Source organism: Schistocerca nitens, chromosome 1, assembly GCF_023898315.1.
Source record: "Schistocerca nitens isolate TAMUIC-IGC-003100 chromosome 1, iqSchNite1.1, whole genome shotgun sequence".
Lineage (NCBI taxonomy): Eukaryota > Metazoa > Arthropoda > Insecta > Orthoptera > Acrididae > Schistocerca > Schistocerca nitens.
Window position 1 is genome coordinate 784,413,285 of NC_064614.1, and position 27,874 is coordinate 784,441,158.

Here is a 27,874-nt window from a genome sequence, read left to right on the forward strand (position 1 = left end):
CTGCCATTGAAGCAGCACTAACGGATCTACCAATTGCACCAGACTCTTGCTGCCTAATATAGGCGTTGCCGACCGCAGCGCCGTATTCTGCCCGTTTACACATGTATTTGAACAAGCATGCCTATAACAGTTCCTTTGTCGCTTCAGTGTATGTCAGAACCACCGAGAACAATACTCTGAGAGAGAGGGATGACTCTCGCTGAAGCCTGCAGAGAAACACAGGGAAGTGTGTCATTGACTTCATTACATCGAAAGAACACAGCCGGCCTTGCGCTGAACTCGGCGATGGCGCCGCACAGCGTGCGTGGGTCAGCGCATACGCGATTGCCGTAATCTGCAGCGTCGGCGTCCGGTTGTCCGCCTTGCGGAAGTAGCGATCCTACTCGCGCCACGGCTAAGTAGCCGTCACATGAGTTAATTTACTCGTGACTTCCAACCATAGCTGCGCGATATTTACAAGAATTTCCCAAATCCACGGCTGCATTTATTCGTTTCGCAGCAACGCTGTTCGTTGCGATATACGAGCATGGATCGAAAGAGATGTACAGCAATAGAACTACGTTGCCTGACAAAGAAGGTGAAGCACCCACAAGGGAGCAGGAAACGAAATGAAGCTCCATGGGTTGACGGGGTATGTGGCATATTGCAGCGATTGCGAAATTAAGACAAAGTTACAATGAACTTGACGGTATGAGCCCACTTATCAGTATAACGTTGCATTCCTTCTAGCGTCGAGGCATGCACGTATTCGGTTGAGGGAGGCTGTCATAAAGTAGTTCTCCTGAGGCAAGTTGGCCCACAAGTGGTCGTTGATATCCCAGACACTGCCACTGGACGGAGGTCACATGTACTTTCGGGATCTGGGTGTACTGTATTGCTGGCCACAGGAATATCTCAACATCATGCAGATAATTCATATCCGATGGCTCCCCACACCCTATCCAAAACGTAGGAAGATAGGGACTTCTCTTCAGGTCGCTGTCACACTTGTGATGGCGGTCGTTCAGGGTAGTTCAGAACTGCGATTCATTGCTGGGCATAACATAAGGCTTTTGTCAGCCGTCCATGCTTCCAAATCGCAGCACCATTCCAAAATCAACCGTCTGTTGTGGTGTTAACAGCAGCCTACGTCTGGGACGGTTATTCCTTAGTCCAGCTGCTGCTAGTCTCTGAACAATGGTGTAGGATGAGACAAAATGTTGCAGGAATTCGTTACTGTTCTCAGATGGCACGCGCGGATGTGGAGAGGTTATTATCGAGTTTGGTGCACAATACAACGATTCTCTCTTGCGGTGGTCAAATGTGGTCGATTGGAACATCAACGGTAAGTATGCCTGCTCTCACATTCCCATGGAGCTCGATATCTGACAGTTGTCACATCCAAATACCCACAAATCTGGTTATTATACGATACGACCAGCTGTCCAAATGGAGACTCACAGTGACACGTAAACTAACCATAATTAAAGTAACCATAATCGGACACGTTCAGGAGACACTGGCCGACAGGTCCAGGGCGTCGACGATGAGGCGCTGAAAACCACAGAAAAACAACAAAAGTGACAAATGAGCGTCGAAGACAGTGCGACAGAATGACAAATTAGGAAAGAGAACTGAATCAAGTGCATAGACGTAGCAGTATCAAGAACCAAGCAACGCTGAGTACGCTGAACAACATGAGAGCACAGTCGGAACACAACTCAGGTCCGGACCTTGTGCTGCTAGCCTTATAGCACGGCAGCGGGTGCCGATCGACTAATACACTCAGGCTCATCCAAGAACTGCGCCCGGCAGGCGCGCCCGCCCTCCGCGGGCGCAAGGCAGTGTAGTTTAGCTCCCCGTACGCGACCGTGTGCCGCTAGTGTCGCCATAGGAGCGAGAGAGACAGCTGCGGGGCGAGTGAGAGCGTACACCACTGCTCTCAGCTGGACTGTCCCGCGTTCAGATCCAACGTAGACAAAATGAGGAAACGCAGCTCCGTAAAAGTGCTTTGTGAGCTGAAAACAAGCAAACCATTTACTGGTTAGGTAAAATTAGTGTGCGTGTGGCAGAATTACTACGAAAATCTTAAAAACACAATTTCCAAAATCAGAATCGAAGGTAAGTCAGTAGTTTCCTGGCCCACAGGTTGATTCTACTATTATTTCACATGCACACTCGTCTTATGTACAGTAGGCGTCTCCAGAAAGATATATCAATTTCTTAATGAACTAGTGACACAAATATTCAGTTTTAGACATAATTTTACGTAAGAGATATAGAGCCTCATTCTTGCTGTTAGTAGTTACAAGCAAATATTTTTTGTTGTACTTCGTGCTACAGCTTTTTGTGTCCCTTTTCAGAGATTAGACATCGGATCCTTAGTTTCCTATTCTGTACGCAATAATTTTAAATGACGAAGTTTCAAAACTTTTTACAAAAATAGGATTAAGGTTATAAACACACGTTTCTCTTTTTCGTGGAAATGTTGTGTCTAGGTTTGGTACAATACTCCGGGAGACTGTTAACCCCAAAGAATTGGTTCAAATGGCTCTGAGCACTATGGGACTTAACTTCTGAGGTCATCAGTCCCCTAGAACTTAGAACTACTTAAACCTAACGAACCTAAGGACATCACACACAGCAATACCTGAAGCAGGATTCGAACCTGCGACCGTAGCGGTCGCGCGGTTCCAGACTGTGGCGCCTAGAACCGCTCGGCCACCCCAGCCGGCCCAAAGAATTAGGCTAATTTTTATCGCTAAGCAGTGAACGATTCTTAGTTTTAGCAAGCTTTAAAAGGCAGAAAAAGCGCTCACAAATAAGCGAGGAACCAAACATTGAGAGAACTTTGGCCGCGTGCTTGTGCAAAAGAGGATATTTCTCCCTGGAAAACTGCTATTTATTCGTAAGAAAGCGGTCCTTCAGGCGGATATCGGACTGCAGGTCAATCAGCTCTTGTCGAAACGCTTGGGAGACGTCCTCTGCCGGTAGAGAAAATGGGCGAACAAATATATCTAATTTTATTTTGTCGTCGTAAGGACGGCTGTAGGTGTTTTTATTTATCACGATAGCATTTGTCATTCTTTCCGCACGCTATACGAGATTGGAATAATAGAGAATTGTGAAGGTGGTTCGATGAACCCTCTGCCAGGCACCTAAATGGTTCAAATGGCTCTGAGCGCTATGGGACTCAACTGCTGTGGTCATTAATCCCCTAGAACTTAGAACTACTTAAACCTAACTAACCTAAGGACATCACACACACCCATGCCCGAGGCAGAATTCGAACCTGCGACCGTAGCAGCAGCGCGGCTCCGGACTGGAGCGCGTAGAACCGCACGGCCACCGCGGCCGGCCCAGGCACTTAAATGTGATTTGCAGAGTATCCATGTAGATGCAGATGTAGAAACGGTCGTCGTCCCAGAGAACTCCTGCTAAAAGGATGGACATACAAAACCTAAATATATCTAAGGCCGGTTCACGTTCACTTATCTCCAAAAACCTGTCTTCAAACTCTTCTTGTAATCCGCAAATAATTTCAACATAATCTGAAGAATTCACATCTTCTTTAACGCTGTCTAATGTAGGGAAAGTGCCCATAGTTCTCTCAAAGTATTTAAATGACCATTTAGGATAACTAAGTAATTCTTCTAGACGTTCTATCATTTGCAAAAAGATAATGATTTCGTGCCTCAAGAGGAAAAACCGATGAAGAACCTTCCCTCTGCTCAGCTATCTTACTTCAGCGTTGTAGGGGATGTCCGGGTACTCCGCTTCGATATGAGCCAGAAATTTCTTAAACTGGCGATGTGTGAGTCCATGCGAGCGAAGATAATTATTCGTTAGAACAACTGTGTCCATAACATTTTTTATGTTGACAATCTACGCACAGAGTGTCTCCTGGTTTATCAGACAAAGGACTGCCACAAAAAAGGAACAGCCGACTTCAGCCATTTTTGACCTGACGTAACCAAGGAATCCCTCGTAGCATAGGGCCTCCATCCGTTGTTACACTGGTCAGGCGATCCCATTTTAAACCCATTGACTCGAATACGTATTCCACGGCTAGAAAAATATCCAAACCCGTGGTTGTCTTTTAATGGTATAGGGTCGAGAAATTCTTCGGTGACACGCAGATTGTCGTCGACAACCCGAATGAATATGACGAGCTGAGATATCCACAACGTCCGTGGCTCGTCAAGAGCGATAGAAAATGAAACGAAGTTTGCCGCTCCCTCCTTTAATTGCTGTTCCACGTCTGAGGCCATATCTTCGACTCGGCGAATAACAGTTTGAGGCGAAAGAGGTTTTTCTTTCAAATTTTTCCGCGAGATCTACAGGACAAATACAAGCCGCCGAGTCGACCAGGCAATCCTTGATAAGATTCCCAGCCGCAAGGGGTTTCCCTGCTTTCGCAATTATCGGCGAGCACCTGTAACCTGAGTGAAAAATTTGCCCACTTGTTTCCTGCGGCTACCACGGCAAAAATACCTTACAATTAATTTTGTACAATCCTGTTTTTATAACAATTTTATCATTTTAACAATTAATTGTTCCATTCATTGAATCCCAAATAAAATACAAAAAAAGATTGGTTTTAGGTATGTTTTCCCCAAGTTTCTCTAAAAGCCGTCATAGACGCTAGGAACGACAGCGAAATGTGCTCGCAAAATAAATTTTAATCAACTGGAATATTTGCGTTTTAAATAAATTGAAAACATAGATCAAGCTAAAACATATGTTTTCTCAAAACACAAATTCACAAAAACAAAGAATGACTTTTAATGATACTTTCCTGTCCAAAAGAGCTTCTGTGACGGCTTTTCAGGAAGTGGAAAAGAATAACGCACCTGAATCTTTTTCTTACGTCTGTGCGACGTGATTTAATGCAACCCAAACATAAAAATTAACCAAAAAGAAATGTTCTTTGTTGCTGACAATCTGATATTCAATAACGGGCACGCTGCTAAGTAACATGTCAGATAGTTTTATGTATCATCTTTATAAATAGTAAAGAGTCACACGATAGGAAACACTTATTTCACTCTAATGCTGCTTAAAGTTCTCTTCCAGTTGTTCAAGCTTTGACTGGCGTACCTCTTGCGACAAATTTTTGAACTGGTCTTTATGACAAGTATTAAAGTGCCGTTCAGTCTAGTACGGTTTTAAATAGATGAGGTTCCGATGAAATACTAAACATTTACCACGATTTTCGACACCAGTACGAAAGACATTAATTTCCCATTCGGGTTTAAATGATGCGGACGCGCCGCTCCTCCTTTTTTTATGCTGCTGTTGGCCCTCCATCTCGATCCACTGTAGCCTTACGCCTCTTGACTAACGGCTTTGTGTCGTATCAACCCTTCTGTCTTCCGCGTACGAAGCGCGCGTACAGCGGGGCGGTGGCCTCGGGCGACCGCAGGCGCTAGCGCCCCAGGGGCACTGTAAGGACGAGCCTGCACTATGTGACGAAAAGTTTCCGGACGCCTGGCTGAAAATGACTTACAAGTTCGTGGCGCCCTCCATCGATAATACAGGAATTCAATATGGTGTTCACCCACCCTTAGTCTTGATGAAAGCTTTCACTCTCGCAGGCATACGTTCAATCATGTGCTGGAAGCTTTCTTGGGGAATGTCAGCCCATTCTTCACGGAGTGCTGCATTGAGGAGAGGTATCGATGTCGGTCGGTGATGCCTGGCACGAAGTCGGCGTTCTAAAACATCGGAAAGATGTTCTGTAGGATTCAGGCCAGTCCATTACATGTATGTTATTGTCGTGTAACCACTCCGCCACACGCCGTGCATTATGAACAGGTGCTTGATCGTGTTGAAAAATGCAATCGCCATCCCCGAATTGCTCTTCAGCAGTGAGAAGCAAGAAGGTGCTTAAAACACCAATGTAGGCCTGTGCTGTGATAGTGCCACGCAAAACAACAATAGGTGCAAGCCCCCTCCTTGAAAAACACGACCACACCGTAACAACACCACCGCCTCCGAATTTTAATGTTGGCACTAACCACGCTGGCAGATGACGTTCACTGAACATTTGCCATACCCACACCCTGCCATCGGATCGCCACACTGTGTACCGTGATTCGTTACTCCACACAACGTTTTTCCACTGTTTAATCGTCCAATGTTTACACTCCTTACACTAAGCGAGGCGTTGTAGGGCGTTTACTGGCGTGATGTGTGGCTTATGAGCAGCCGCTGGACCATGAAATACCTGTTTTCTCACCTGTGCCTAACTATCATAGTACTTGCAGGGATGCAGTCTGGGATTCCTTTGTGATGGTCAGGGTAGGTGACTGCTTATTACATATTACGACCCTCTTCAACTGTGGGTGGTCTCTGTCAGTCAACAGACGAGGTCGGCCTGTGCGCTTTTGTTCATATGTTCAAATGTGTGTGAAATCTTATGGGACTTAACTGCTAAGATCATCAGTCCATAAGCTTACACACTACTTAACCTAAATTATCCTAAGGACAAATACACACACCCATGCCCCAGGGAGGACTCGAACCTCCGCCGGGGCCAGCCGCACAGTGTGCGCTTTTGTTCTGTACGTGTTCCTTCACGTTTCCACTTCACTATCATATCGGAAACAGTGGACCTAGGGATGTTTAGGAGTATAAATTTCGCGTACAGACGTATGACAAAAGTGATAGCCAATCACCTGACCACGTTCGAAGTCCGTGAGTTCTGCAGAGCGCCCCATTCTGCTCTCACGATGTCTAATGACTACTGAGGTCGCTGATATGGAGTACCTGGCAGTAGCTGACAGCACAATGCACCTAATACGAAAAACGTATGTTTTTGGGGGTGTCCGGATACTTTTGAACGCATAGTGTTATTGGGAAAGGGCTGCGCCCAGCGCTGGGCCGCAACAGCAGCGCTCGCAAATATTGGGAGCGCCGCCTAGCGGCTGTCGCCCAGGTCCATGTCTTCTGGTGGTCTTTCGAACTCGTCTGGTTGGGATATCTCCACCCCATTTAGAATTCTGCTAAGTGCTCATAGCACTGCCTCACAAACTTTGCGGCATCTTCGATTCAAAATGTGCACATCAAGAATCAATGGAAAGCCAATTCACGCAAATTTTGGCCATTCAACAACTGACGCTGTTCACGCCCCTTATATACTCTACAGGACCTGGTTATGACACTAAATACAAACAACTCTAATGAACCTCCGTGGTTGTCCTACCTGCAACAAAGAATTGCAACTCTAATCATTTACATGTCCACCGATGGTCTCTATGGGTACGAAGTTACATTGATATCCGACCATGCCTTCTTTTTCATTTTCTTTGCCAGGCAGCGGATTACTCGCCACGTGACTACAGTTTAAATGACGACTAACTGAAACCCTCAGCTGCCGACAGGTGTTGTTGATATACCTCGATGTGGACAGCTGAAAATGTGTGCCCCGACCGGGACTCGAACCCGGGATCTCCTGCTTACATGGCAGACGCTCTATCCATCTGAGCCACGGAGGACACAGATGAATAGCGCGACTGCAGGGATTTATCCCTTGCACGCTTCCCGTGAGACTCACATTCCCAACTGTCCACAATTCTACACATGTAATGTACCTTATAGACATTCGCCCATCCACTCATTACTCGCGCACGCTTCGGCGATTCCCGTTTGGTCAATCTGTGCGCATTCGTACAGTTTATCGCAAATTTTAAGTGTGTAGCTCTCTGTTAGGAGGACTATCCTTAAGTACTACACTGCTGTTAGTCTACTACAAAATAAAGATGTTTAGTCTGTAATTTATCATAAACACTATCATTTTGAAGTAGAGGTTACCCGCTGTTGGCTCTTCCTCCGTCACCATTTTCCTTCCAGCGATGACCGATTGTCACATTGCTCTCTGCAGCAAAGACTTGTGAGACTCGGTACAATATGGCATTCTACACTAAGGCATTCGGGTGTATGTGTTTTTTTTTTTTAAATGCGTCTATTGTGGGCTATATAGGAGTTTACCCGTACTATGCAGTTTTATCTCAGATTGCCCTACAGAACCAGAGAAGATAAATAAGAAATAAATGTTCACAGCCAGCTGAGTTACTGATTTTGGTATTGAGGTTTCTTGGAAGAGATCAGCCAAGATGACCGACAAACACAAACTATATGCAAAGAAAGCCTCCCGGAAAAATACGGGTGAAAAGATTCGGTAATACGTGAGACTACTATTCACCTTTATGGTCAAGAGGACAAGAAATAGGATACACTAAAGGGGCTACCATAAATTATAATGCCACTGAGCTACTACGTCGTTTTAACGGGCATATCGTAACGCCTGTTTTATCTCCGCTCGTTTTGCATTTAATGCTCGAGACGTAACGACTTACGACCGAAGAGAAAAAGCCCCGATACTTAAACTGCCCGTCTGAACAATTCATCATAGTTCCGGGTTGTTGTACCACACAAACGCAGCTGACACTATTTGCTCTTGTTTTCAATCAAATGAACTATTTAGCATAAGGAGTGTTCAACATCAGGTTCCATTCTACAATTACTTTCCGATTTGTTAGTATGTCATTAACGGCAGTAATTCCGTACTTCTTAATTCACAAATATGAACCTCTAGACATATTTTTAAATACTTAATAATATAGTTACCAACAAACACTTGCCTTCATGGTTCATTCTCAACCGACGCCAAAGTCGATTGCAGAATGTGCATGAAACAGAATGCTTAAGTTTTTTAAGACTGTTCTAAATATAGTGTCTGTAGGAGAATACAGCGATCTTATATCAAACTTTAACATGTTTATTGCCTTTGTATAAAGCAATCTTGCTTTCATTAGTGATTATTACGACTCTGAACAGCCGTATTGAGATTTGTATTGCCTCTAGAATATATATGTATCACATCACTTCATCAACTGAAAAACAGGTTCCAGATTTTACGAAATATGTAATGTTTCAAATTAAGGCACATGATTGTTCCATCTTCATCAAATATATACTACTTTCCACAATCCACAAAAATTCACGAAAATAACATCTCAAAAGTTAATGCTCTAAATGTGTAGTGTTATTATTACAATTTATGGCTTACTATACGACTATAGCGTCGTCTAAATCGCAGCTCGGTGTGACGGTACGTCACATAAATTTTGACATTTTTGTCGGTTGTAAACAGCAGTTAAAGTATTTTATGAATGTAATTAGTGTAATAGTTATAGTTAATGTTCTTGAAACAACTAATATGCAGTTATAATTGAAGAGTAGCACCTTTATTTAATGTCTATGAAAATAAAAAAGAATCGAATGAGACGCGATTGTACGGTCGAGGAGGAAGGACGTATTTTATGGTACACACACTGTTTTGTTTCGCTATACGGAAGGCAGCCATTGAGCGGCTACACATATTTTGTGTAAGTTATTCGTATTTCTGCTAAAATAAAATTGTTATTATTAACATAAAATGAATTTCTTTGTAATAGTTGGCACCTCAAATGCTCGCAGTGGCTAATTATACAGGGTGATTCAAAAAGAATACCACAACTTTAAAAATGTGTATTTAATGAAAGAAACATAATATAACCTTCTGTTATACATCATTACAAAGAGTATTTAAAAAGGTTTTATTTTTCACTCAAAATTGAGCGGCTACACATATTTTGTGTAAGTCATTCGTATTTCTGCTAAAATAAAATTGTTATTATTAACATAAAATGAATTTCTTTGTAATAGTTGGCACCTCAAATGCTTGCAGTGGCTAATTATACAGGGTGATTCAAAAAGAATACCACAACTTTAAAAATGTGTATTTAATGAAAGAAACATAATATAACCTTCTGTTATACATCATTACAAAGAGTATTTAAAAAGGTTTTATTTTTCACTCAAAAACAAGTTCAGAGATGTTCAATATGGCCCCCTCCAGACACTCGAGCAATATCAACCCGATACTCCAACTCGTTCCACACTCTCTGTAGCATATCAGGCGTAACAGTTAGGATAGCTGCTGTTATTTCTCGTTTCAAATCATCAATGGTGGCTGGGAGAGGTGGCCGAAACGCCATATCCTTAACATACCCCCATAAGAAAAAATCGCAGGGGGTGAGATCAGGGCTTCTTGGAGGCCAGTGATGAAGTGCTCTGTCACGGGCTGCCTGGCGGCCGATCCATCGCCTCGGGTAGTTGACGTTCAGGTAGTTACGGACAGATAAGTGCCAATGTGGTGGCGCTCCATCCTGCTGAAATATGAATTGTTGTGCTTCTTGTTCGAGCTGAGGGAACAGCCAATTCTCTAACATCTCCAGATACTGTAGTCCAGTTACAGTAGCACCTTCGAAGAAAAAGGGACCAAAAACTTTATTGGCTGAAATGGCACAGAAAACGTTCACCTTAGGCGAGTCACGTTCATACTGAGTTGTTTCCCGCGGATTCTCAGTGCCCCATATACAGACATTGTGACGGTTGACTTTCCCGTTAGTGTGGAAAGTTGCTTCATCACTAAACACAATCTTTGAAACGAAAGATTCATCTGTTTCCATTTGAGCAAGGATAAAATCACAGAAATCGATTCTTTTAATCTTATCAGCTGCAGACAGTGCTTGAACCAATTTCAGACGATAAGGTTTCATAACTAACCTTTTTCGTAGGACTCTCCATACAGTTGATTGTGGAATTTGCAGCTCTCTGCTAGCTCTGCGAGTCGATTTTTCTGGGCTGCGAACAAATGCTTGCTGGATGCGTGCTACATTTTCATCACTCGTTCTCGGCCGTCCAGAACTTTTCCCTTTGCACAAACACCCATTCTCTGTAAACTGTTTATACCAACGTTTAATACACCACCTATCACGAGGTTTAACACCATACTTCGTTCGAAATACACGCTGAACAACTGTCGTCGATTCACTTCTGCCGTACTCAATAACACAAAAAGCTTTCTGTTGAGCGGTCGCCATCTTAGCATCAACTGACGCTGACGCCTAGTCAACAGCGCCTCAAGCGAACAAATGTACAACTAAATGAAACTTTATAGCTCCCTTAATTTGCCGACAGATAGTGCTTAGCTCTGCCTTTTGTCGTTGCAGAGTTTTAAATTCCTAAAGTTGTGGTATTCTTTTTGAATCACCCTGTATAATTATTTTTAATAACGTTTTATCCGTAATTTGCACTGCAAGAAGCTCACCTTCCGATGCAGCCTCTGGTCGGGCATTACGCTCCGAAGTATTATTTTTCAGTGTTAACAGTAACTGTAAATGCGAGAGATTTCGTTGTAAGAACCTTATTAAATTGCAACAGATAAATTAATTTACGTTAAAGTTCATGTTTTTAAACTATACAGATTCCATGAGTTCAGTAAGTTTTATCTTGGCCGCTCCACGGCAACAATCGTAATTCTCTCGAGCCTTGCTTTTCAATCAATAAATAGAAATTAACAAAATTACATTCAATTCAGTTAACGGTAACTATATTTTACTCATCACGTTCAAAATCTAAAGTTGGTACATGAATAACTGAGGCCCTTCAAGAACCCGTTTCATATTTACTTATGCACGTAAGTAAAAGTGATAAGAAAAGACAATATCCCTGATAGAAAGAATCACGCTGATAAATTAAAAATAAAAATATATAAAATATATATGTAATTTCTTTTGTATATGGCGTAACGAATGCCACCGACGTCACATCGGCCACCAAAGATGTATTATTAAAAACTTCCTGCAAAATCTATGTCTAACTGAGACAATGAAAATGAGAAAAAGAACCATCCCTCTGTGAAGTTAAACTTTTATGTCCAATTCTAGACTAATTTTAAATTGAAGAACGATCACAGCCAAAAAAATATCTGGATTGCCAATCTGACGAAACTACAAGAAAAATCCGATTATAACTTTTACTCAACCCAACTCTATACCTATTTGGTGTTGATTTTATTGGACAAAATGTATGCTGCCTACTTCTAACAGTCTTCAGAACAGTCTTAAAAAAAGTAACACCCAAAATAAAAATACTTCAATCAAATCAGTATTTGTAATCCACTTGTGAATTTTTTTGAAAGAAATTTATAAAGTCTTCTAAAATTCAGCTGTAATCGTTTTACTTGTCACTATGTGTAGATATATGTCTACAGTTTGAAATTTTTGTGATTATGAATATATATGAATCAACAGTTTGAAACTTTTTCGTTCATCACTAAAAAATTAATGTAAATTATACATTAATTCGCTGTCCCATTAGTTCTTGTCAGTATATTTTATACATTATGAATCGACACCACACTACACTGGTGTAATATTCTACGATGTTTAATATCTAACAAATTTGACTATTGCACCATACCTGCTAATAGTGTAAAAGCCGAGATCAGGTTTGTAACATAGTAAATGCTGCAGATTATTACGCTAACGTTTGTGTTTTTCATTAATAAAAAGTTTGTTTGATATATGTACCGTATTTCTACTGTGTTAACTGACACCACGGAAATGTGAAAAAGATTTTGCTGGTTTAACTAAAAGCGCTATTAAATATAAAACGTGAAAAACGATTGTGCTTTTCAATAGTTTTCTTTGGGCTGAATGCTGTGATTGTTTCTTTAACATCTCACAGCCAATTGTTTCAAAATAGCGTCGCTATGTTTACGCTTCATCTCGAGCGGCCTAACAGTTGATGATGCGTTCCATATCTATATAATTTGCTTTTGTTTAAGACAAAATCTTAGTTAAACAAATAAACGGCCAAATTGACATTTGTACTGATCAGTTTCGGAGGTACCGGAAATTTACTCAAAACTGTTTAACTACAACAGCATTTAATGCTTTCTTTATGCCATTTAATCTCTTTTACACTTTTCCATGACACTGATTACATAAAAAAGACACAACATTTCTTTAAGAAAAATAACATTGTAGAAGTTACAAAGAGCCCAACAAAGAATTTCCTGAAAGAACTAAACAAAAGGATAGATAATTGGATTTTCTTGTTTTCAGATAAAGAAAAAAAGGTACCTGCACGCACACCAAACATAAGAGCGCAAATAAAGCTTCATAAACAAGAAAAACCCAATAGGAGAGTGATTAATAATATAGATTGTCCTACATATAATATTAATAGGGAACTCAACAAAATTTTGTAGTAATTTTGTTTACGAAGAATCAATGTTAAAAGCAGTGCGGCTTTTGCACAGGAAGTAAAAGATATCGAGATACCGGAGGATGCAACATTCGCATCAGTGGATATCGAGAACTTATAAACAAATATTCCCATCGATAAATAAATAGATGTCGTGTGACAAGGGTCTCCCGTCGGGTAGATCTTTCGTCGAATGCAAGCCTTTCGGCGACATGCGCGTCGAGTGGGATGAAATGATGATGATTAGGACAACACAACACCCAGTTCCTGAGCGGAGAAAATCTCCGACCCAGCCGGGAATCGAACCCGGGCTCTTAGGATTGACATTCTGTCACGCTGACCACTCAGTTACCGGGGGCAGACATTCCCATCGATGAAGCCTAAGAGATAATAAAAACTAACCTATCACGTAACGGGCATCTAGGCCAAGCTTAAGTTGTAGAACTGATTGAAGTATTGCAGTCTGTTCTATCGCATAACTACCTTCTATTTAACAATATATGTTACATACAAGGCGACGGACTCGCTATGAGAAACTGCTTAGCAGGAACAATAGCAGACATTTTTATTAACCAGCTAGAAAAGACTTTCTTCGAGACCAATCCAGAGATTCTGACGAATATAGTATATTACAGAAGATATGTCGATAACTCAGTTATTCTTTATAGAGGTAGTAAAAAGCAAATAGAAGATTTGGCACAGAAGTTAAGCAGTATGCATTCCAAGATCAAATTCACGACAGAAATTGAAGTAGCCAAAAAGATAAACTTCCTAGATCTGATGATTCACAACAAAAATGGTAGACATGCGTTTCAAATATTTAGGAAACCAACATCTACGGACGTGATTATCAATGCCCACTCCAATCACTCACTACGTCAGAAACATGCATATTTTTATTCAATGCTACACTGAATAGTAAAACATCGATTATGTCAAATTGAAGTGAAATAAGAACTTGACATATTAAGACAGGTCGCCCTTGCAAATGATTATGACCTAGATATAGTTAACTCCATACGTAACAAAATTCTAAGGAAGATAAAAAGGAGCGACAAACGGCAGGTAAAAACGACATCCGAAAAGGATAAGTACGCCACTATGAAATACATAGGCAAAACATCAGATAAATCGAATATATATTCCGAAGAAAAGGGGTTAAAATTGCATTTAGGACTTCCGAAAATTTAAAAAGACTAGTGCGTCATAACTTACGACGGAAAAGTAATAAATAAAGTAAATCGAGGGTCTACAAAATATATCATGTATGCGTAAAAAGCTATATCGGACAGGTAGGCAGGTCCTTTGATGTAAGGTTTAAAGAACACACGTATCCCAGTAATAAGACAGAACTAGGCTTACATATGCAAGAGGAGGGTCCTAATATTGGTAACATCGACGAACAGCTTCAAATTCTACATGAAGTTACAAAAAGGAAACGATTAGATATTTTAGAACAACTGGAGATTTATGTTACGGGACGCAGAGAACCTGACAAACTCCTCAATGAACAGAATGAGTTTGCAACAGACGCATACTTCAACATTTACGACGATCTGTTCATCTGAGCGAATCGTTTTTACTACATACGTGCTTCAGCCTTCCGGCGGTCGAGTATTGCACTGTCTATTGCGGGCCGCAGCAGGTATCAACAACTTCTAAGGCGGAGGAGCGTGCCAGCCACCTGCAGCAGAGCACTACACTCGTCGTCCTGCCCGTGTCGTCCCTGCCATACTAATGGACATCGGCATGAACAGGCAACAGCCGGAAACACAGCGCCATCGGGCGTCAGAAATACACTCTACAAGTGCTACTATTATTTTCATCTATAGCAATGTTTTCTCCTTGTTCTGAAATGTTATTTTACCGATTTAACGATCTGCTCTGTAATCTTAAACTTTATGTACATTGATAGTAAATTTGTATATTTTAGGCTTTTCAAAAATTAAGACTATCTAATAGAGGACACGCGCATATAGCGCAAAGAGGGTGAACAAAATCTAGCAAATTTTTATATCTATATAAGGCCGGTGTTTCACATTTTATAGCTAGTTTGATAACGCATGAACCTGTGTTCAGTGTATGCCGCCCTCAGGTATGAACTATACGTATTTCGCATAAAATCAGTTAGATTATTAATAAGCCTAGTTAAATATTGCACTAATTTTTATGTTTTAATATAAATTTTCTTTTGTATTGTTTTAGAATGTGAAGATGGTCATTGTACGGCCGAAACCGGTTATGACTGTGTCATGAACATGTGATTGCGTCTATAAAGAACCAAAAAAAATTTACTGCCCACATCCTTTCACGCCGCCGGACATTCCCAAGCCTCCCCTTCTCCACCAACCGTTGCGACCTCCGCCACACCCTTGGCCTGTTGCACGAGGTGGTGTCTCTGAAGGAGCTGCGAGCGATTAACGCCCCCCCCCCCCTTTATCTTCACCCCCAACGACTGGGAGCATATCTACCAGGTCGCGGAGAAGTGGCTGAAGGAGGAGTGGCGCTCCGGCAGAAGACAGCCTGCCCCTGAAGACCTACCCGCCGTAGCCTACTTTCAGAACCTAAGCAAGTAGCATGATGACCATTCGACAGAGAGACAATCGCTACCACCAGAGATTACAACAGAGGAACAGCAGCCATGGTGCTTCGACTCCTGCTTCACCGTACTCGCTGTTCAGTCCGTGCCATAGTGAGACCGGTGCTGTTATTTCTACTCGGCTGATTCATGCAAAAAGATTTCCTACTTGGTTGTCGCCGCACGACGGCAATTAACAGACTTGGAACGCGGAATAGTAGATCGAGCTAGCCGCAACGGACATCAGGGAATTCAATACTGCGAGCTTCACAATGTCAAGAGTGTTCCGAGAATACTGTATTTCAGGTATTACCTCTCAGCACAGACAACGCAGCCTTGAGATAATAATAATTGAATAAAATTGTCAGTGCTAACTGACAAACTACACAGCCTGAAATGCAATGGCTCTGAGCACTATGGGACTTAACTTCTAAGGTCATCAGTCCCCTAGAATTTAGAACTACCTAAACCTAACTAACCTAAGGACATCACACACATCCATGCCCGAGGCCAGGATTCGAACCTGCGACCGCAGCGGTCGCGCGGCTCCAGACTGTAGCGCCTAGAACCGCTCGGCCACCCCGGCCGGCCAGCCTGAAATAAGCGCAGAAATCAGTGTAGGATTACGACTAACGTATCCATTACGTCAGTACCGTGAAATTGCGTTAAGGTGGGGGGGAGTTACTGGTGAAAATTCAAACCGACAGCAAAAAAACAAAGGGGGCTGAAAATTTGTTTCATAACATATGTTGGCATGCTGAATTAAGTGGGTAAATCTAATAGGCCAGACAAAAATTTTTTCATGGTTTTGGATTTTTGAGTTTTGGAAAAATACTTTTTCAAACCCATACGTGAAGTTTTTAGTTCTACGGAATGCATTCACAAAAAAGGTTTGAGCCAAAAACGGTTAAAATTGACGGATGAATAGCATATGTTACTATGGCTATTTTGATTTTTTCAAAAAAGATAAAGTATAGTTAGTTTTCTATCACTAGGTAGATGTAGACAGTGCAGGAATTTAATTGAAACATTAATTTTTTATGAATATGTCTATATATGTGCATAATCTGTACATACATCCGTAATCGTATATGTATATGTCCCTAATTTATATGTACATCCGAAATCAACGTATGTAAATAAGTGTGACTATATTTTATATTTTTTTGCAATTTCCAGACATGTAGATTTACGTCGTGGCGGATTCATCTGTGAATTGCAAAGTAAATATTTATAAAGGTTTCTCGTCCAGCATGCGCGGCGGCGAGATGATAAATCCACCACGATGTAAATCCAAATGGCTGGAAATTGCAAGAAATATAAAATATAGTCACACTTATTTACATACGTTCATTTCGGATGTACACATAAATTAGGGACGTATACATATACGAAAACCCGCCAGTGCGGACGCAGCGGAGACGGTAATGCGCTTTCGCGTCGGAGGGTGTGTGTTCTCGTGTACTACTTCATCGCTCTCTTACACATTTTTTGATATGATGAAATACCAATAACTAATAGCATCAAACATGCCTGGACGTAAGAGACACTCGGTAAATTATAGTGAGGTAGTGAACAAGATGCGGAAAAATGTGAAAGCGAAGAAAAAAAAGAGTGTCTGACAGTAGCGAAAGTGTCAATGAAACTGTATCGTATGAGACAAACATACGCATACAAACGAAATTGGAGAGTATTGCTAGGAATAGCGTTGAGAACACAATGTTGCACTATCAGTGACGAAAAAACACTGAAGGAAAGACAGATGAATCTGAGAATATTCTACTTGATTTTTCACTTAGCATCATTATTACCAAAAACGAAGTGCGCTGATTGCGACCAACGTACCTTGACTTTTGAGTTAGGTACAATGAGCTGGAGGTTTTTACGTAGAATCACGATAAAATGTTCTTACAGCGAATTGATTGGAAATGAATGTTCCAAATCACATATTTATACGTCGAGCCAATGTTCCAAACAAAATACAAGCAGATCTTCTTCTGATGAAAATACGCGACTGTATTTCGCATTTGTACATGTAGGAAGAAGGTATTCGAGTTTTCTGTAGTTCGCGATAATTATGAATTTACGATCTCTCTTCTGTGATACTTTCAAAAACATGTGCTACGTACAGAAACTGCTATTAATAAATGTATGAAAGCCATTTTCGATTAATGTATTGATAATGATTGTGAGGACAGTTGGCACGTTGATTCTTATTGTGAGCTTAGTGATGGATGATAATATTCCCAACAATAATATAATACTGCAAAGTTCAGATGACAAAACAGATTTTTCGAGTAAAAGTTGGTTCTGGCAGCGTTATACATTGTTGATTTTTATGTTGTAAAAAAGTTTTGTTAAATTTACCTGGCTACAGCAACTCAATTAGGTGAAGATTCACTGGAATTTCAGTTTTGGTTGGAAAGGGACACCAATCAATGTTCCATGAACCATTCGCGATCCTTTGGTGGAAGGGGACCTACGATTGCTGAAAATATATTTTGTAACGATTCGAAAGTTATGGATTCGATATATGAAAATGCTGTACCAAAATGCTTTCAGATGGTGGTTCAAAACCTTTTAGTCATGTTACCTTACTGAATATTTGTGGAAGCGAACATGAGACACAAAAGGAAAAATGTGTGAATCATGATGCCAAAACATGAGAATATCTAAAAAAAAATCTGTTGTACATACATTCATGTGTACACGTATCTACTTGACAATTATTTTATTTTCAATATTTATGTAGCAGAATTCGGATGCTGTAAACTTGCAACTCATATTTTTTTTGCAGGATCTATGCAGGTATAGCACAAATTGTGAAGGAAGAAAGAAGCAGAGAAGTTACGTTGGTTGGCAAGGGCCATGGACAGCTGAAGGCCGCTACGATAAAAACATTTGCAGAATATTCCAAAAAAAGCAAGATATACAAATGAAGGTGTTATAAAGGTAAGTATAAACGTACTTCTCGATGTGAGTGACATTTTACAGCAACAATAGTGTCATGTAATTTATTATTTACAGAGTATGCAAGACGCAATATATGCATCAACAATTATAGCCCTTTTGCTAAAAAAATCCTCAACATTCTCACTGGCCGAAAGGAGATTCATCATGTTTTTATCAGTCAGCATTGGCAAAAGAAACTGAGCCTGGATCTCATGCTTCTAATACAAAAACACTAATAAATCAACTGTGTTGAGATGAAATACTTCCTTTTTATACTCGCTTGACTGATAAATCTCTACTAACACGATGTGCTCGATGTCTAACACAAAATATTAATGAGAATTTACACAGAGTTACGTGGAATAGGTGTCTCAAAGAGGATTATGTTTCTGCAGTAAGAGTAAAACTAGCGTTTTCTGTCAGTATTTATGACTATAAAGTTGGCTCTCACAGTGTTATTTCAGAAATAATGACAAAATTAGGACTCAAATATGCGTATCGAACAGAACAAGCATCAGCAAAAAAGAACAAAGCAGCAGTGCAGCAAACTGAAGTGAAAATTTCGAAAAAATACGAAGTTTGTCGAAAAACGTTAGAGAGAAGACGCTATTTTCGAGCGTGATGGTGGAACCTACGGTGTCCAATTGTTTTGATGTAACTGCATGTTATTCACACAGATACGGTCCGCATGTGATGTAATATGTAAATTGAAAATAAAGAATATAATTTTGAGACTAACAAGTCGTCTTTTGTTTATTTTCCCTTCATATTGGGCCAAACATTGTATAATGTCTTAGTAATTCTATTTTACGTCAGATTCTTGTCACTTACTATACGAACAGATTTTTTATGATTTATCTACACTTTTCATATGTATATAATACTTCAGTTCAATCGAAAGAAAATCAGGATAGCCCATGACGAAAAAATGCTACTCCTCCATCAATTTTAAACATTTTTGGCTCAGACTTTTTTCGTGAATACATGTCGTGATAACCAACAATTTTTTTCAAAACTCAAAAATCCAAATGTTTGAAAAAATATTTATGTAGGAAATTGGATTTACCCGTTTAATTCAGCCCGCCAAGATACGTTGTGACACGAATTTTCAGTCCCCTGTGATTTTTTTACAATCGAGTTGAAATTTCACCAGTACCTCCCGTTAAGAGCCTGACTCCAAACAATAACACACACCTACAAGCCCCACTGCAAATTCCTGCTTGCTCTGTTTTTAACGAAACATCAGTCACCAAGGCGACCTTTACAATGTGTTAACAAGGAAGAACATTTGGGCAGAAATACACTCCTGGAAACTGAAATAAGAACACCGTGAATTCATTGTCCCAGGAAGGGGAAACTTTATTGACACATTCCTGGGGTCAGATACATCACATGATCACACTGACAGAACCACAGGCACATAGACACAGGCAACAGAGAATGCACAATGTCGGCACTAGTACAGTGTATATCCACCTTTCGCAGCAATGCAGGCTGCTATTCTCCCATGGAGACGATCGTAGAGATGCTGGATGTAGTCCTGTGGAACGGCTTGCCATGCCATTTCCACCTGGCGCCTCAGTTGGACCAGCGTTCGTGCTGGACGTGCAGACCGCGTGAGACGACGCTTCATCCAGTCCCAAACATGCTCAATGGGGGACAGATCCGGAGATCTTGCTGGCCAGGGTAGTTGACTTACACCTTCTAGAGCACATTGGGTGGCACGGGATACATGCGGACGTGCATTGTCCTGTTGGAACAGCACGTTCCCTTGCCGGTCTAGGAATGGTAGAACGATGGGTTCGATGACGGTTTGGATGTACCGTGCACTATTCAGTGTCCCCTCGACGATCACCAGTGGTGTACGGCCAGTGTAGGAGATCGCTCCCCACACCATGATGCCGGGTGTTGGCCCTGTGTGCCTCGGTCGTATGCAGTCCTGATTGTGGCGCTCACCTGCACGGCGCCAAACACGCATACGCCCATCATTGGCACCAAGGTAGAAGCGACTCTCATCGCTGAAGACGACACGTCTCCATTCGTCCCTCCATTCACGCCTGTCGCGACACCACTGGAGGCGGGCTGCACGATGTTGGGGCGTGAGCGGAAGACGGCCTAACGGTGTGCGGGACCGTAGCCCAGCTTCATGGAGACGGTTGCGAATGGTCCTCGCCGATACCCCAGGAGCAACAGTGTCCCTAATTTGCTGGGAAGTGGCGGTGCGGTCCCCTACGGCACTGCGTAGGATCCTACGGTCTTGGCGTGCATCCGTGCGTCGCTGCGGTCCGGTCCCAGGTCGACGGGCACGTGCACCTTCCGCCGACCACTGGCGACAACATCGATGTACTGTGGAGACCTCACGCCCCACGTGTTGAGCAATTCGGCGGTACGTCCACCCGGCCTCCCGCATGCCCACTATACGCCCTCGCTCAAAGTCCGTCAACTGCACATACGGTTCACGTCCACGCTGTCGCGGCATGCTACCAGTGTTAAAGACTGCGATGGAGCTCCGTATGCCACGGCAAACTGGCTGACACTGACGGCGGCGGTGCACAAATGCTGCGCAGCTAGCGCCATTCGACGGCCAACACCGCGGTTCCTGGTGTGTCTGCTGTGCCGTGCGTGTGATCATTGCTTGTACAGCCCTCTCGCAGTGTCCGGAGCAAGTATGGTGGGTCTGACACACCGGTGTCAATGTGTTCTTTTTTCCATTTCCAGGAGTGTACTTGAAACATACACTCCTGGAAATGGAAAAAAGAACACATTGACACCGGTGTGTCAGACCCACCATACTTGCTCCGGACACTGCGAGAGGGCTGTACAAGCAATGATCACACGCACGGCACAGCGGACACACCAGGACCCGCGGTGTTGGCCGTCGAATGGCGCTAGCTGCGCAGCATTTGTGCACCGCCGCCGTCAGTGTCAGCCAGTTTGCCGTGGCATACGGAGCTCCATCGCAGTCTTTAACACTGGTAGCATGCCGCGACAGCGTGGACGTGAACCGTATGTGCAGTTGACGGACTTTGAGCGAGGGCGTATAGTGGGCATGCGGGAGGCCGGGTGGACGTACCGCCGAATTGCTCAACACGTGGGGCGTGAGGTCTCCACAGTACATCGATGTTGTCGCCAGTGGTCGGCGGAAGGTGCACGTGCCCGTCGACCTGGGACCGGACCGCAGCGACGCACGGATGCACGCCAAGACCGTAGGATCCTACGCAGTGCCGTAGGGGACCGCACCGCCACTTCCCAGCAAATTAGGGACACTGTTGCTCCTGGGGTATCGGCGAGGACCATTCGCAACCGTCTCCATGAAGCTGGGCTACGGTCCCGCACACCGTTAGGCCGTCTTCCGCTCACGCCCCAACATCGTGCAGCCCGCCTCCAGTGGTGTCGCGACAGGCGTGAATGGAGGGACGAATGGAGACGTGTCGTCTTCAGCGATGAGAGTCGCTTCTGCCTTGGTGCCAATGATGGGCGTATGCGTGTTTGGCGCCGTGCAGGTGAGCGCCACAATCAGGACTGCATACGACCGAGGCACACAGGGCCAACACCCGGCATCATGGTGTGGGGAGCGATCTCCTACACTGGCCGTACACCACTGGTGATCGTCGAGGGGACACTGAATAGTGCACGGTACATCCAAACCGTCATCGAACCCATCGTTCTACCATTCCTAGACCGGCAAGGGAACGTGCTGTTCCAACAGGACAATGCACGTCCGCATGTATCCCGTGCCACCCAATGTGCTCTAGAAGGTGTAAGTCAACTACCCTGGCCAGCAAGATCTCCGGATCTGTCCCCCATTGAGCATGTTTGGGACTGGATGAAGCGTCGTCTCACGCGGTCTGCACGTCCAGCACGAACGCTGGTCCAACTGAGGCGCCAGGTGGAAATGGCATGGCAAGCCGTTCCACAGGACTACATCCAGCATCTCTACGATCGTCTCCATGGGAGAATAGCAGCCTGCATTGCTGCGAAAGGTGGATATACACTGTACTAGTGCCGACATTGTGCATGCTCTGTTGCCTGTGTCTATGTGCCTGTGGTTCTGTCAGTGTGATCATGTGATGTATCTGACCCCAGGAATGTGTCAATAAAGTTTCCCCTTCCTGGGACAATGAATTCACGGTGTTCTTATTTCAATTTCCAGGAGTGTAGATTAGATACCACAATCAACCAACATAACTAAAACATAAGGAATTACTTATTACGAACAATACCTATTGATTAGAATGTTAACAAAAATTTACCAGCTTGAAGTCATAGCACTGTTCAAAAGTTGACATGAGGATAAACGTAACTCGGCTTTCAGATGTAACCACGGCGCGAAAGCAGTATAAGCACTACAAAGATTGTCACCGCTTTCTTGGAGACTCGGCAGAAGGAAACCACCGACACGTAGCTTAGCTCTCTAGACCAGCTAGAATTAACACTCTCCTACAGTAGTCTGCAATAGTGTCACCAGTTCATTGCAGACCTCACAAGAGCCCGCTCCACAGAATTCAAAAACAGCACAGAGTCTCCTGGTCTGCTTCTCAGGATGCTGGTAGAGCCCTTCGAGATACACAGGTCTCTATCATTGGCAGGCCGGACCACGCTACTACATAAGTAACAGGCGCCTTGGACACACCACAGGCGACTGCCCCGGCGTCCGTCGTCGCCGTCCGCGTCATTCGCGACACCTCGCGGAGGGCCGCCAAACAATCCACGACGACGGCGCTATTCTCGAAGAAGAGAACCCCACAGCAACAATTGCCTCGCACTCCGAGCACAAGAAAGCCTATGACGGGAAAATTTCGAGACAACAATCGAATTGTCCAAGAAGTTAGAAAGCACAATAAAACCATCACAAAATAACTGGTAAAAGCAAGCCGTACGGCTCACTCACTGTTACTCGCAACTCCAAGTGGACTGAAATCACCTCTCAGCTGAAACCACATGAAAGAGCTGAATAAAGACATGACTCGGTTTACAGGGTTTTTTTGTCTAAAAGTGGAAATTTTATTACTCTATTTTTAAAAATAAAAAAGACATGTGCTAGACGTATTCACTGGCTATGTCTATGTTATTGAATTTCAAATGAGAGGTCTCCTTCAAGCACACATTCCGCCCATTCTGTCAAACGAAGATAAATTACGCTTAGTTGAAGCTGTAGACTCTTTTAATCTGTGCATAAATTCCAAATAAAGAAACAGGTCTTTCACTTTTTGAAGTTACTCAGGAATGCAAGGCACACGGACCTCGCGGTACTTTCATGCCAAACAGGCCATGAATGCAAGACTAGAAGTGTATGAAAAATTATCCAAAATATTTTCAGGAGGAACCTAATTGGGTTTAGTGCAAAAGTTACTGGTGATGGTGGAACGAACATATGTACATACAGACTGTGCTGTTTTACAATAGCCGGCCAGAGTGGCCGAGCGGTTCTAGGCGCTACAATCTGGAACCGCGCGACCGCTACGGTCGCAGGCTCGAATCCTGCCTCGGGCATGGATGTGTGTGATGTCCTTAGGTTAGTCAGGTTTAAGCAGACCTAAGTTCTAGGGGACTGATGACCTCAGAAGTTAAGTCCCATAGTGCTCAGAGCCAATTGAACATTTTTTTGTTTTACAATATATAGACAAGTGAGTTCGCACTACTTAGCAGCGTTACGACTGTATATAACAGCAATGACAACGACATATAAATGTGTTAGCTTGTATAAAGTAGACATGGCTTAAAGCCAAAAACATCTGCAGTTGATAATGGCCTAAGGCCGAAATTGCAATAGTGGAAATAAAAAATTTAATAGTCACTGGCGTAAACATGATATGTTTCAAGTAATTTAAATGTTAACGGCCGTCCTATTTATAGACGACGCAATAACGGTATTACAATGACAGTTTGATCATTTATGATTTGATAATCGGTGGAGTGTACCGTACAGTAGATTTCTCAGCAGAAAATACTACTCTCATATCAATCTTGAACATTGTTCTTCATTCAAATCTGTTAAATATTTGTGCAAATAAGTGTTTGCAAGATTTCTCTGCTCGACTTTCTGACTGCGTTCAGAATCTGAAGGTCAAAACAACTCATCACTTACTTGAGCTGTCGTGTTGTGAGTCCACCACAGGCTACTTAGTAACTACGCGAATGCCGACTTTTCAACCGATCTCATACGTTCAAGTGATTGCCCGTCCACCTACCACAATCACTTTCAGGCGGGATACAAAGCTGCTGCTAACCCTCATAGCGACTACAAACTCAGGGCATTTTTTTTAATTGTGCATTGATTACCGCGAGCGAGTACCTTTAGCATGAAATTCCGGATAATTTTGTGTGGTCTAAAGTGCAGTAGATTATTTGGAAGAATAACGCTAAGTGCTTTCGGCACATCTCTACTGTCAATCCAGCCGGCATCGAATGATATTACCTGCGCATACTACTTTTGCACGTCAAAGGACAGCAGACGTTTAACAATCTACGCACAGTTGACAGAATGTTGTGGAATTCATTTCTCTAAGGTGCATAAAAATTATATTTAGTCATTAATGACACCGAACGAAAAGAATGTTTGCAGGAGGCTACCAGACACTGAATGCCACCGCAACTGAGATGGCTTTTCGCCATCATCTGCATAGTCTGTTCGCCTGGCAATGTACACGAGTAGTGGACATTTTCAGATTGCATTTTCGGAAGATTTTCAAAGAAAGCACACACATCCCCCAGCCAACTACCTCACTCTTCTAGAACTGGAATTTTTTTTTTAAGTATCGTGGCAAATGTTGGCAACTATTCAACCTGATGACCGCTGTTGTGATCGTCGTACAACATACATCAAAAACCTACAACGTCGAAGAAGATCGTAGGAATAGCGAGACAAGTTACGAAAAGCTAAACGAAGAACCAAAGGCAATAGCTGAGGAAGTCTTACATTCAGTAAGAAATAAGATTCCCAATAGTTACTTCACTGACGCGCCGTGGGCTTAGGTTAAACATTTGTCTTCAGATCTGTTACCTTTTACGAGGTGAAAAGAAGCTTGTTTTAACAGCTGCATCGACTGGCATTGCTTCAAATCTCCTATATGGGGGAGGCACATCAAATTCCGTTTTCAAATTGCGTGTATCCATCTTGAACACATCGATCTCATCGATTCGCATTCGCAGTAAGGACGCTCAACTTTTCCGTGACTGTGATTTGGGACGAGATTTCAGTGGTTCCAAAGACAGGCGAAGCGTCGTCAGTCGGCTTTTAAGGGACATCATGAGTAATAGTCTCCCTTGTGAGGCCAAATAATTCTGTTTGGTGGAGATTTCCATCATGAAATATCCGTCGTTAGACATGCCAATACCGAGCGAGGTGGCGCAGAGGTTAGCACACTGGACTCGCATTCGGGAGGACGACGGTTCAGTCCCGCGTCCGGCCATCCTGATTTAGGTTTTCCGTGATTTCCCTAAACAGCTGCAGGCAAATGCCGGGATGGTTCCTTTCAAAGGGCACGGCTGACTTCCTTCCCCGTCCTTCCCTGATGCGATGAGACCGATGACCTCGCTGTCTGGTCTCCTCCCCCAAACCAGCCAGCCAGCCACACATGCCAGTAGGACAGCCATTATCCAAAATATAGTTAAACGATAATCCTATGGTCACTGTTAAAATACGTAAGTTGACTCAAAGTACGGGAATAAATGGTGATCCCGTTTTTACTGAGTGGTTACTTAAATTGGGTAACTGTAATACAGAAAATCAAAAAGATTACTTCAATGAAGAAAATTCCTGAACATTGTTATTGTAATTACGATAATTTTTATCACCATATTCAGTGCCACAGACACCAATGAACAATTCTATTCAAGGTCATTCTTTCTCCAAAAAATTATGATTGTACAACAATTAATGAGTCTGTCATTACCGATTTGTTATCTCAAGAGGCAAAGACTCTAGTACAGTTCTGATTCTGTGCAACTTAAAATAAACAACGTTCAGTTGTACCATTTGAAATTCTTCAGCTCTTTAAATCGGTCTGTTTTACCACCTGTTCAACAGCTTTTAAAGAGATATGCTATTATTAAGTTAATTAGAGGCATTAATGATAATCAGGGATTAATTAATTGCGCAAGATTAGTGGTAATTCACTTAGGAGAGTACATCACTGCTACATTTTCTACCGGCTCCGCTAAAACTGTGCTCATAACCTACATTAACTTCACACATTCTGATCCACCCATTCCTTTCCAAATGACAATAACAATTCCTTCCATTCCGTCGATGCGACTGATACAGAAACCAGTGAAAGATTTGAGATAAAAATACGGACTATATTTTCATACCGAAAACAATTCCCAATAAAAGTAGCCTTCGCTATGGTCATCAATAAGCACAAGGTTAAGTGTTAAAAGGTCAGGATTGTATTTACATGGGCAGATATATGCGGCTTCCTCACGAGTTCGCACATTCAGAGATATTTAGACGTGTGGTAAATACATACATAGCCTAAAAGTAAACAATGATCATATTATAACTGCTAATACTGTTTTCAAATAAGTTTAAAAATGATAAAGAAGTTTTAAAAAATAAAATTAACCTGAAAAAGACGGTATCTGCTTTTTATGTGTTTTACAATTAAACTATATAATATATAATGATATCGATTTTTTTCTATGAGACTAATAATTACCATTCAAAACATAACACTTTTTATTAATAAATACATGTATTTAATTATTTCTACATTACAATATTTCCTATCGGTGACTGATCAGGAAGAGTGCGAATTATTTGCACGGTTCAACTAGTAAATAAATACTACTCTAATGGTTGGTAAAATAACGCAGAAAGTAAATAAGAGCCAGTTTGTTATTGTCTGTCTCTTCCCCCAGCAGAAAAGCGGTAACAGTCGAATGAGTCAGTCAGAAGATATCAGTGACACTGACAATGGGTCAGTCATTGGATGTCACAGGAGTAACGAATTCATCAACATTTCAATCCTTCTAAAGCTATTTGGTAGAAACTGACAAGAAGAAGGGACAGAAAGGTAGGACATTTATTAAGACAACAGGGAATAGCTTGCATGGAACAAGAGGAAGGAAAGACAGAGATTATAATAAATCGGAAAAATAACTGAGGATGTCGGTTGCAAGTGCTACTCTGAGATGAAAAGGCTGGAACAGTAGAGGAAATCGTGGCGACCCGCATCAAACCGTTCAGAGGACTGATAACTCGAAAATTTGCCCAGTTGACTGTTGCTGAGATGATTGTGAGGCGGAAACGTGAAGAAGCCA